This window comes from Carassius gibelio, chromosome A11 (genome assembly GCF_023724105.1).
Source record: "Carassius gibelio isolate Cgi1373 ecotype wild population from Czech Republic chromosome A11, carGib1.2-hapl.c, whole genome shotgun sequence".
In the NCBI taxonomy this organism is placed as follows: Eukaryota; Metazoa; Chordata; class Actinopteri; order Cypriniformes; family Cyprinidae; genus Carassius; species Carassius gibelio.
Window position 1 is genome coordinate 20,473,917 of NC_068381.1, and position 11,654 is coordinate 20,485,570.

Sequence of the window (11,654 nt, forward strand, 5' to 3'; positions counted from 1 at the left end):
ACCTCTCTCAGCTGTAGAGGGAGTCAGAGAGCACACACTATTTATTTTTCTATCATACATTTGCTTTTTATTTCTAAACTGCTGCAATATGTGCAAAATTTCATAATGTGTAACAGTTTGAAATAACAGTTTGAAATACTTAGGTCACTTTTTTCAAAACTCTTCACACAGTTATCATTATGGATTTTCAGCTTTTTCAACATTCACACAGCATTGAATTTCATATTTAAAATGCACTAAAACTATATTAGGGTCTATACAGGTTTTTTTTATTATTATGTAAGGTTTCAAAACTGTATCTAATAGATTGTATATTTGATATTATACCCATTAACAGTATTGTTTAAATGTTTTTTTATTTATTCTAAAACTGCTATAAAATAAAAAATATTTCATCAATGACTTTTGATGTGTTCTTTTATCATGTTTTACTTGTTTTACTTTTATGGCTTTTTCAGTTTGTGTAACTGTGAATACCATGCAGTTGAGTTGATATTCTTACAGTGAGAATGTTGCACAATGCTATGTGGTCAAAGTATGCTTCATATGAAACACTTTAAAGAAAATCCATGTAATGTGAGTCAGTTGCAGTGTCAGGTGCTGACAGAGTACTTGAGCTGTGAGATGGTTTTCCCAGCACATAATTTGCTCAAAAATGTTATATTTATAACTGTACAAAGGATTATTGTAACATCTACTTAGAACATATTTAAATGTGCACTCTTGCATTGGTCAGCAGGTAACAACCCTCAGTACTCAAGAGGGAAACACAGAGTTAAAGTACCTTCAATTGTCTGAAATATTAACCCAAAGCTGTTGTTTTTCTTATCAGTAAATTTACTACAAACTCAGTGACTTTAACAAACTTGCTTTGCAGGATTCATAGAAACCTGCTGCATCACCATGACAATACTTGACCTGAAATTAAAGCCATATCCTGTATTTCTCAACATTGTCACTAGTGTATATTTTCAAAACTCTCAAAAATCACTGATCACACTTGTAGCCAGGGCAGTATTTCAGATATATGTATTTAAATACGTATTTGAAATACAAAATAAATACTATTACATTATTCAGACTTGCCTTCAGTTAACATGAAAGAAGAAAAGAGCACAGAATAGTGTTAGCCAATCAGTTATGAAAGTTAATCAGTTGTTGTTTTTTATTGTCAAATGTGAAGCTTGCCAATTGTGTTTAAAGCATTACTGCATGTTAGGCCTGGGTGATATTACAATATATATCATGGCAAGTGTGAATTGACTGAACTTTTTCTAAATTGTTTACATGGATAGGCCTGTCGGGGTAAGCGAATATATCCGTGCAGCTCTTAGTAGGCAGGAATTATTCGAACATTGGTGTGGAACAAGAAGCATGAATGAATGAGCAATAGAATATGATTTGCTTGGTGCAGAGTGGCTCATTTTCCAACTCCCCAGAGTTAAACAGTTGAGATTTACCATTTTCGAATCCATTCAGCTGATATCCGGATCTGGCGGTAGCACTTTTAGCTTAGCTTAGCATAGACCAATAAATCTGATTAGACCATTAGCATCTCGCTCGATTCTTTATTATGGTAAACAATAACTTTATTTATAGTGCACTTTCAGCTTTACAGCTTTTACAGTGCATATGTCTTGGCAAAAGATCTATTTTTTGGGGAAATTGTATCATTTCATCTCTCTCCTGCCTTATGGAGATGCTTTCAGCTCATTATTGTATAACAGTTGTATATTATCATGCTGTCAGCAGCTTACGCATTTTAGCTGTTATTTATCTTCTCGTTTCATCTTTGTTGGGGGGTTATTTTATATGCTTTTTGTGCTGCAGCAGTATGTCTTAAATACTCACAGCACCATATCAGCGTGTGTATTGGGTGGTATATGGAGTTTGTATATTCAATATTTTCTTTATAATCGATTTGATATAAGGCAGTACCGTTTATATCGATATACAGTAATTTTGTATTAGCGCATCTGGAAATATAGTGGAGGACACAGACTGAGATGCAGCGGAGAAAGTGCATAATCCAATTAGTTCTAAACATGTGACAAGCTTCATATTAAGGACTTTAAAAAGTGGTAAGACATAGCTTATAGTTTCATTTCGCATATTAGTTTAAGCGGCTCGGCAGGTCACATGCTCTGACAGAAAGCCCGCTGACAGAGACACTTAAATAGATACGCAATAATTCTGACTAAAATATTTTTTTCTCAGAAATATTTGTAGTTGGACAATAAAAGTGACATGTAGAAACTGAAACCTACAAGTAAATCTATTCTTATGTCATCACTATCCTTTAATAGGCTATGTGTAATGTTTTGTTGGACAACATTGGGCGGTAAGTGAAATAAATACACACACACACACACATATATATATATAATATATATATATATATAGCTTACATTGCAAATCGGCCAAAAAATATCCCCCAGCCCTAATTGGAAGTAGCAAGATCCTGCACTTGCTAACATCAGCTGCAACAATGATCTACAGATACAGAAATAACCAACAGCAGCAGTGTAGCAGATATATTCCGCCAAGACCAAATACATTAACATTGTCATATCCATCACCATGATACAATCTTCAGAGAGTTCTCATGATAGAACTATCATTATGCTGACATTCCATAGAAGCAATGTGTTTTATACTGTATATAAACTATATTCTATCCCCCTACACTAACCCTACTCCTAAACTTACCCTTACAAAAATTGTCTTTCTTCAGAAGGCTCAAAAAAGTCCATCTTTGTGTGTCCTCATAACATAGAATTCCCTGAACCACACGCATACACACACACTTACAAAATAGTGGTTATCATCTAAGATAAATCACTTATAGTGTAAAAACAATTCATTACATTTGATTATATTTAAATTGCAAACAAGTTCTATAGAAACGTAAATCTACAAAATCTATATCTACAGATTTCTATAGATTCCCCAAATGATTCACTGTTTAAAATTTAAGATGAGTCACATTAAATAATAGACAAATGTATTAAACCAAATGAAAAGACATGCACATTAAAAGTTTGATAGTGAGAGCTTTATGAAAGGCTGTTACTGTGAATGAAACATTTATTTTATGTTGTGAAAAGGATACTTCATGATTGTGTGTATTGTATTAAGATGTTTGAAAACAAATTGCGCTTTTGATGATCTTTTGTGACACTAAAAGTGGTTTGAAAATGTAACAGTTGCTTGTGAAAAAACAAAAAACAAATAAAAAGGTATGCTACTGTATGATCCTCAATCATTTAGTGTATGATGGCCAGTTTTTCCTCTGTGACTATTACAAAGTTGGTAAGTGTATGATGCTTAGCATTTTAAAATCTATTCAAGTCATGTAGTGTTTCCCAGTCTAAAGAAACATGAAGGGGAAGGTTCTCTATGCCACAGCATCCATATTCTACTAATGGATGATAAATTTCACCAGCTGAATATTCTTTTCTCATTACTCAAACTCATCAGAATTTTTAGATAATACTTTCTGGTCCAAGAGAGGTTGATGAAGGGAAAGGTTCAAATACTGGTGACTGAGAGCAAAACATGACCCACAAAACCACATGCCATACATGTTTGACCAATGTGACAACTATCTGTCATCTGTGCTTCCATTCAGACAGCATATCAACCAAACTTGCTCCTTAAATTTAAAAACTCCTCTCAAACTGCCTACACAAAATCTGAGGACTTTTGACAAGAAATTAAGAAACATGGCATGTCAATTAAAAATAAAAGGAATTTAATGACACTTCTGTTTATCATATATAAAAAGTACCTCACAAACCAAGATTCTGCATGCATCTGATACATTACAATACTTAATTACAAATTCATTCTTAAACTGGACTGATGACAGTGTATAAAAATATCCCAAAAGATTTATTCTGAAATGCATTCTGCAATGAGAATGAACAGGATTCATATACAAAAGTGTCTTTTTGTTTGTTTGTTTGTTTTTTACATTACAGGGCTTAGTGTGACAATCAAAAAACAAAGACTGCAATATACATAGATCTCAGAGCAGCTCAATTCATAGTAAAAGCTGCTTATTATGAACTCCATTTATGGATGAGCTGTGAGTTTAGGATGTTGATGTACATTTATGCCACATTTATTTAACCAGATTTGTGCTGAGAAGCTTTTATTAACATGTTGCATACAAAGGAGAAGAACTATCTGTGTTTTTCAAAATAAAAGTTTAATGGGTTAGCTTTTGAATATTAAAAAATTCAGAAACAAACATTAGTATTGCAATTTCACAGTTGTACTATACAACTATAAAATCATTATTATTATTATTTTATTTAACATTTCATAAATTATTGTAAAGTAGAAAATATTTAAAATGTGTGAATCATATATTAAAAAAATATATGTGAATTGTTTGTTCATTGCAATTTCCAAAAAAATGTATTCAATTAAAATAAAGGATTTGCTATGGATACTTTATTCATTCCAATATTAATTTAAAAAAAAGTTAATTGGTCGATTACCAAAAAACTGATTGAAAATTGCCTATTCCAAGATTTCCATTACAAAAATTGTAGCTTGTAACTGGGGCAGCACCATTTGTGTGCCTTCTACCCCTAAAGGGTGCATATTAGTTCCTTAAGTTCCCCTTAAAGGGAGAGTCAACCAAAAATGTTGGTATCATTTACTCACCCTGACGTCGTTTCAAATCTGTATGCCAATTGCTTGACAACTGTAAGATATAATATAACAGTTTTTTGGCAGTGTTAATTAAAAACACCTTTTCATGGATTTAGCATTGAAAAAAAAACCCTGCATAAAAAGCATATGTGTGAAATCACACTAAGCGTGGGGTGTTAAGTTTTGTGTAAGTTTCTAAAACTAGGAACAGCTCTTAGACATGGGCCTATATGTCTCCTTGGCAACAACATAACCACACCAGTTTTACTTACACTATGCAAGAAAAAAGGCAGCACCAAGAAATCTCCAAAGCTCCTATGAACAATCTGAATAACAAGAATGTTTATTGAAACAATGAAACAATAAGCAAACAACATCAGTCCATCCCAGAAACCAATCTCTCCTGTCAACAGAGGTATTCAGTGATGTAATCTATTTGAATCACTGATCTGTGGTCAGTACAAAACTCATGACACCCACATATTATATAAATCTACTCCTAAGAAGGATAGATCATGAGGCATGGGTTGGATAAATGTACAAATACATAGATACATCCTGGTCTTGGTTTTTGCTGATCTGGCTCATGGGCTCCTGTTAATTCATGATCCCTACTATGTGTTATAGAAGTGCTGGCCTTTGTGTAGGCTGTTTTCAATGAGAATGCTTTAGTCCAGATCAGCATCCAAACACCTGCTTTCCTCCTTTAATTCTCCTTTTCCTGTCTTCATAATAACTCACAGTTAAAAACAGGACTTCGTGCTATCATGTGTTTCATTTGCCTCTGAATTCTCTGCAAGATCTCCTAATGCAAGGAGGCCCAGATGCTAATAAAACACTGCTGATGCATTGCCAGGATTTATGAAGCTCTTCAACTACACAGCGAAAACTTATATATAATGCTTAGGTTGTGGTGCATATTATTAATGTCAATAATCATTAATTAAAAAAAGCTGATGGGGATGCTTTGAGACATGCACTGCATCCTGACAACAATACATCCTGACTTATAGCCACTGAGCCCAAGCCACTGAATAATTGTATGTAAGTAACATTATTTTTATTATTATTATTATCTATTTATTTATATTTAGCTGTAATGTATATTATTTATTTTTAACATGTCAGTAACTTTTAATAAAATCCCTCAGTCTACTCTGTGTGTTGTCCAGTTACAGCAAGTGTACAATGAAGATAGACCGATCCATTGCGCCAATAGGGGCGCATGGACTGCACAGTAGGCTACTAATAACATTATGTAATTAAACCACAATTTGTCAATTGGTATTTCCTATCGAATCTATAAAATGTACTCTTTATTTCTAAATAGTAGATTAAGAGGCATGTGGTGAGTGACAATAATTACCAAAAAATGTTTAGTGGCCATAATTACCCACACTGAAAAAAGTGTTTCATTGGATCAAAGTAAAAAAATTGCGTCAACTTGTTACATCTAATTACTTTACTTTTTATCAACTTAAAATTTTTACTTTGAAAAGAATTAACTATCTATTACTTAGCCAAAGCAAAAAGTATCTTTGAATCAAATAATATTTTTAAGTTTAATGAGATCTCAAATTATACTTTGTCTTAATTTTTTTTCTTTGTATTAACTTAATTCTTTTACTTTCTATCTAACCAAATATCCAAACAAATACAATTTAAAACATTGATGTAATATGAAAACAAAAATTACTTTCAGAATGTGTAATTTTATCAACTAAGATGAATGACTTCAAGCATCAAACATTTGACAGTTTATTTTGTCATAATAACATCCTGATACAAATACACATGCACAGGCACATGCAACAGAGGGCAATTCATTGAGTACTTCCACACCGTCAATGACAATGGAAATGTCCAGTGCACGACTAAGAGCATCAGTTTCACGGATCCCAAAAAACGCCATGGTGGTCTTTTCAAATTCTCTCTCTGCTTCCTCCCTCTGGTCAGCCTAAAAACATAGGAGAGAGTAAATTGAGAGAATGTGAAAAAATAATAATAATAACAAAAAATATCCCTTCATCTGAAAATTCCAAAATTTATTTAGCTTTCCTACTATGGAGGTCAATGTAGAGTCCAAACGTCTGTTGCTAACTTTCATTCAAATACCTTCATTTGTGTCCAGCATAAAAATAAAATGTAAACGGCTTATTACAAGAGTAGAGTAAGTGATGAAAATTTTTGGGTGAAGATGTACTTTTACACTTTCTTTAGCTTTGAAAATGCTTTTAAACACTTTGTACAAGCAAACGCTCGTACAATGTGTTGACCATTGTAGATAATCACAGACATATTCGTGGAAGAAAGTCACACAGGCTGATGTGTAAATGATAACACAATTTAGTAATTTAACTATAAAGTGATATGTCACTACCAAATCGAAATTTAGTTAGGATGCTTTGAGGGCGAGTAAAACATAGGGAAATGTTGATTTGGTAGTGAAATATAACTTTAAGGCAAACATGGTTGTAGAATATTTCAGTAGTTTACATTGTCTACATTACCTGGTATTCTTTGATCAGACAGCTTGCATCTTCACCAAGGTATGTGATCAGGCACTTCAGCAGGCACTCTCTTCTGATGTCTATGTCCAAACTCTACAAAATGTTCAAGATGTATTGTTTTTATTAGACCAATACACTACTAAATTGATCACCACAAGCAAATTTGTTTGCATGTAACCAATACCTGATCCATAACTTTAATAGTGTCCTTAGTTTTCTCACGGAGGGCTCCACCTTTGCTCCTAATAACCTGGAGAAGCTGAGAGCTGTCTGTCTGTCCAAAGAGGCCATAAATCTTGATTGTAGAGGTAAGGTCGTGATGCGAAAAAATTCTGCATTAATCTGTAAGAAAGAGAAACAGAAAATAGACTTATGAAAAATATATATAAAAAAAAAATTACTTTGAGAACTAGTTGTAAAAGACATATGCACACAATGCATTAAACAACAAAACATATAATTAGGGCATCCAAGACATTTTCACATTGAGTTACTTGCCAATGAGAATGGTGAGGTAGAGCATAGGAGAGAAGAAAGATAAATAACAAGACTTATCCTCCAAAGCAAAAATTAAATGGTGCAAATTACTTACGTTTTTCATGTGACTGGATTATTCAAAACCTGTCCTAATTGTTGTTCAGCAGTACCCCGTCCTACAAAAGACAAAATGAATTAACCACCTGGCTCACATAAACAGATCACTTATTTGCGAGTATGCTGGTCGACACAATGAGTTAAAATAAGTGTTTAGGCATGTCACTAAAGACATGTGTTTGGGCCTTCATGTAAAGCTAATGTTAATCATGAATGAGAGACCATACAAGTAAGCAGAGCGAATAACTTGCGAACATGAGTTTCATAAATCAATAAAAATCATCATAATATATACCTTCATAAAAACGTTAAGTCTATAACTTACAAGTGTCTGAAGCGTGCATGTACTTTATACATGTAGCAGTACAGTATTGCACTCCAGCATACCCGAAACAGTCTTTATACTACGTTTCAATATCAATCCATCTCACCTGAAGCAGTTTTCTTGTATTATTTTATTTCCACTCGGTTTAACATTGTAATGAGGGAAACGTGTAAACCTTCTAAACGATTTAGAGCAGTCAAACTAGTACGTTAATACTAACCGTATGTAAAACACCAGTAAAACATAACATTTTATGAAATCATACACGTATAATTTTAATAATACGGCCCAGATGTACGTTTAAAATTACTTACCAATTTTCTTTATTCACGTTTTACCACGCCGAGTTCATCCCATAGACAGTAAAAGAAATGGACACAGCGACCCCATTGGAACTCAATTGAGGCAGATGAAGCCCAGTTTTAGCGTTTTTTAGCACTTCCGTTTCTGACGCGCAGACTCAAACGAAGCTTGACGACGTCAGCAACCTGTCTGACAGATGTAGATCTTCTAGTAGCTGTGCGTGCAAACTGCCATCGTTAATCTTGCAGAGACGGCGAGCTTGAGCGGAGAGTTCTTTGTCGTGAGTGAGCAGGAGTAAGTATTCTGATTAATTATTTTGTATAGTATTTTAAAATGTAACGCCAGTACGCCATATTAAGTTAATTGCCTGCGAGCTTCTCCTCCTGTCTGTACGGTAATGCGACAGAGAGCCGAGTGGTTATGACGCAATCGTTAGCCTATTTTTTACAAAAACTGTTTATACGGGGCCATAATGTAACATAGAAGGTAATGGAGCCCTTTATACATTGTCGTGTATCTTTAGAAATAAATAATGGACAAACCGAGTCTTTAAACGCCTCAGATGTAAAGTTATTCGCTGTCAAAGTGACGCCAAAATGAATGGGAGTCAATGGGAATGCTAACGCAAGTGAAGTTCTGCTAAAAGATGGCAGCCCCCACCTGACTTCAACTTCCGGTCGAGTTCCTTGCCCCTTGGTTCATCCATGCGGTTTAACAAGAATGCTGAACGTCCTCACGCATGACCCCGGATTACGTTATAAATCACGTGACAATGGGAACCAATATTTTAAATTTCAATTTACAGAAATGTATATTTTACACTAACAATACATTCTTTTAATTTTAAATTGACCAAATATTTACATAACACTGATGGCTAGACAGAAAATGTAATGTTTTGAGTTAGATCAAGTAACGTTTTAACGACTTCTTTAGAGTAATGACATGCCATGTGCACTTTTTTTCAGTGTATTGACTCAAATCTAATGTACTCCCAAAAGTCTACACTCTCTTAATTCATAAGTCACTGTGTTATATTTAAGCTAATTAAGACGGACATTTTCGACATATTTTGTGTAACGTTATATATTTTAATATTCAAACGGCAGGAGACAGTGCTGACGCTGTGGGTCTCGTGCGCGTGCCTCCGGTGTACAAGCACAGAAAGCCCTTGTGGGATTAACGATTTCAGTTCTGTTTCGCGGCTAATAGCGGTTTTAAAATAATCAAGCTCTTAATTTTTCATTGATCCATGATTCTTTGCACACTCTAACGTGTCAGTAACTTCATGCAATCCGCCCAATTAAAGATGCGTGGGTGTATGTACATGTGACAAAACACACCCATAAAACAGTTAACTTATTCAAACGCATCATATAACTTTACATATTTATCAGATGCAGTTACAGTAAATTAAAGCATTTTGTATAGTTACTCACCGATATTGTGGAACTGCTGTCAGCCGCAGTCTGGATGTGAGGGGAAACAAGATGGCCGTCGATCGTAAAATTCTCAAACCCAACCTCGATTACGTCAGTGGTCACGTGGTTTACACAGAACGCAAAATTATTGATTTGATGTGTAGCAAATAGTTTAAATTAAACCAACAAAACTTAGATTTACTTTAAATTAAAGTAAATAATTTACTTAAGCTCAAGAACAAGACAGAAAATTAAATAATTTAAGTCAGATTAAGTATAAAATGTGCTTTAGAGTAATGACAGGGCTGTTGCACTTTTTTCAGTGCACTTTTAAATACTTGGAGTCTTCTGGAGCGCAAGGACTCATTAGCGACAAACCAATGTTTGCATCCGGGATCTTATTCAGAGGCAACTAATAAATATTAAATATTTCCTATTTCTAAAGTAATAATATTTTCGACTTTTTCGATGTTATTGTATGAACCTAACACTGAAACCTATTTAAAACCCAATTTCAAGCATGTGTATAGATCCCAACTAAAAGATTAAAGTCATATTATTTGCCTACATAAAATACAGCCGCAATTTACTTTAGAAATGTAAAAAAATATATATATATATACATATATATATATATATATATATATATATATATATATATATATATATATATATATATATATATATATATATATATATATATATATATATATATATATATATATATATATATATATATATATATATATATTTTTTTTTTTTTTTTTTTTTTTTTTTTTTTTTTTTTTTTTTTTACAAATAATTATGCAATGGTAGTGTAAATTTGTCGTAGCAATTTGTCGTAACATCACTGTTTAAAAGATACGATTTAGTAAAGTGAATTTGAAAATAAACTGGCCAATAAAAAAGATAGATGATTTGCTAACATACAGTACTAAGAATTTCTGTTTCATCACTGATGTTTGTTCTCCACTTGATGGCGCCACACATTAACACATTACGGCCCTCTCATTTACACTGAACAAAATGTTTTTGCCCCCATTTTTCATGAGCTGAACTCAAAGATCAAAGATTTCTTCTATGTACACAAAAGGCCTGTTTGTGGAATTTTATACATTGGCACAATGGCACAACAATGGGCCTCAGGATCTCGTCACTCAAAATGCCATCAATAAAATGCACCTGTGTTCGTTGTCCATAACAAACGCCTGCCCATACCATAACCCCACCGCCACCATGGGCCACTTGAGCTACAGCATTGACATCAGCAAACCACTTACTGACAACGATACCATACATACTGTCTGCCTCTGCCCTGTACAGTGAAAACCAGGATTCATCTGTGAAGAGAACACCTCTCCAAAAAGCGAGATGCCATCTAATGTGAGCATTTGCAATCAAGTCGGTTATGACGATGAACTGGAGTCAGGTCGAGACCCCGATGAGGACGATGAGCATGCAGATGAGCTTCCCTGAGACGGTTTCTGACAGTTTGTGAAGAAATTCTTTGGTTATGCAAAGCGATTGCTGCAGTTACTGGAGTTGGTTGGTCTCAGACCTCTGGTCTTGAAGGTGAAGATGCTGGATGTGGAGGTCCTGGGCTGGTGTGTTAATAGATGGTGTGGTGAGGCCAGTTGGATGTACTGCAAAATTATCTGAAATGCCTTTGAAGACGGCTTAGGGTAGAGAAATGAACACTCAGTTCATGGGCAATAGCTCTGGTGGACATCTTGCAGTCAGCATGCCAATTGCACACTCCCTCAAAACTTGCGACATCTGTGGCATTGTGCTGTGTGATAAAACTCCACAAGTGGCCTTTTATTGTGGCCAGCAAGG

At 34.2% G+C, this 11,654-nt stretch overlaps 1 protein-coding gene across 1 annotated transcript in view; it reads right to left on the reverse strand.

The window, feature by feature from the left end:
- Positions 1–11,654, reverse strand: part of uox (urate oxidase) — a 321,443-nt gene that overhangs the window by 293,868 nt on the left and 15,921 nt on the right. The gene's annotated exons all lie outside the window — the stretch shown is intronic.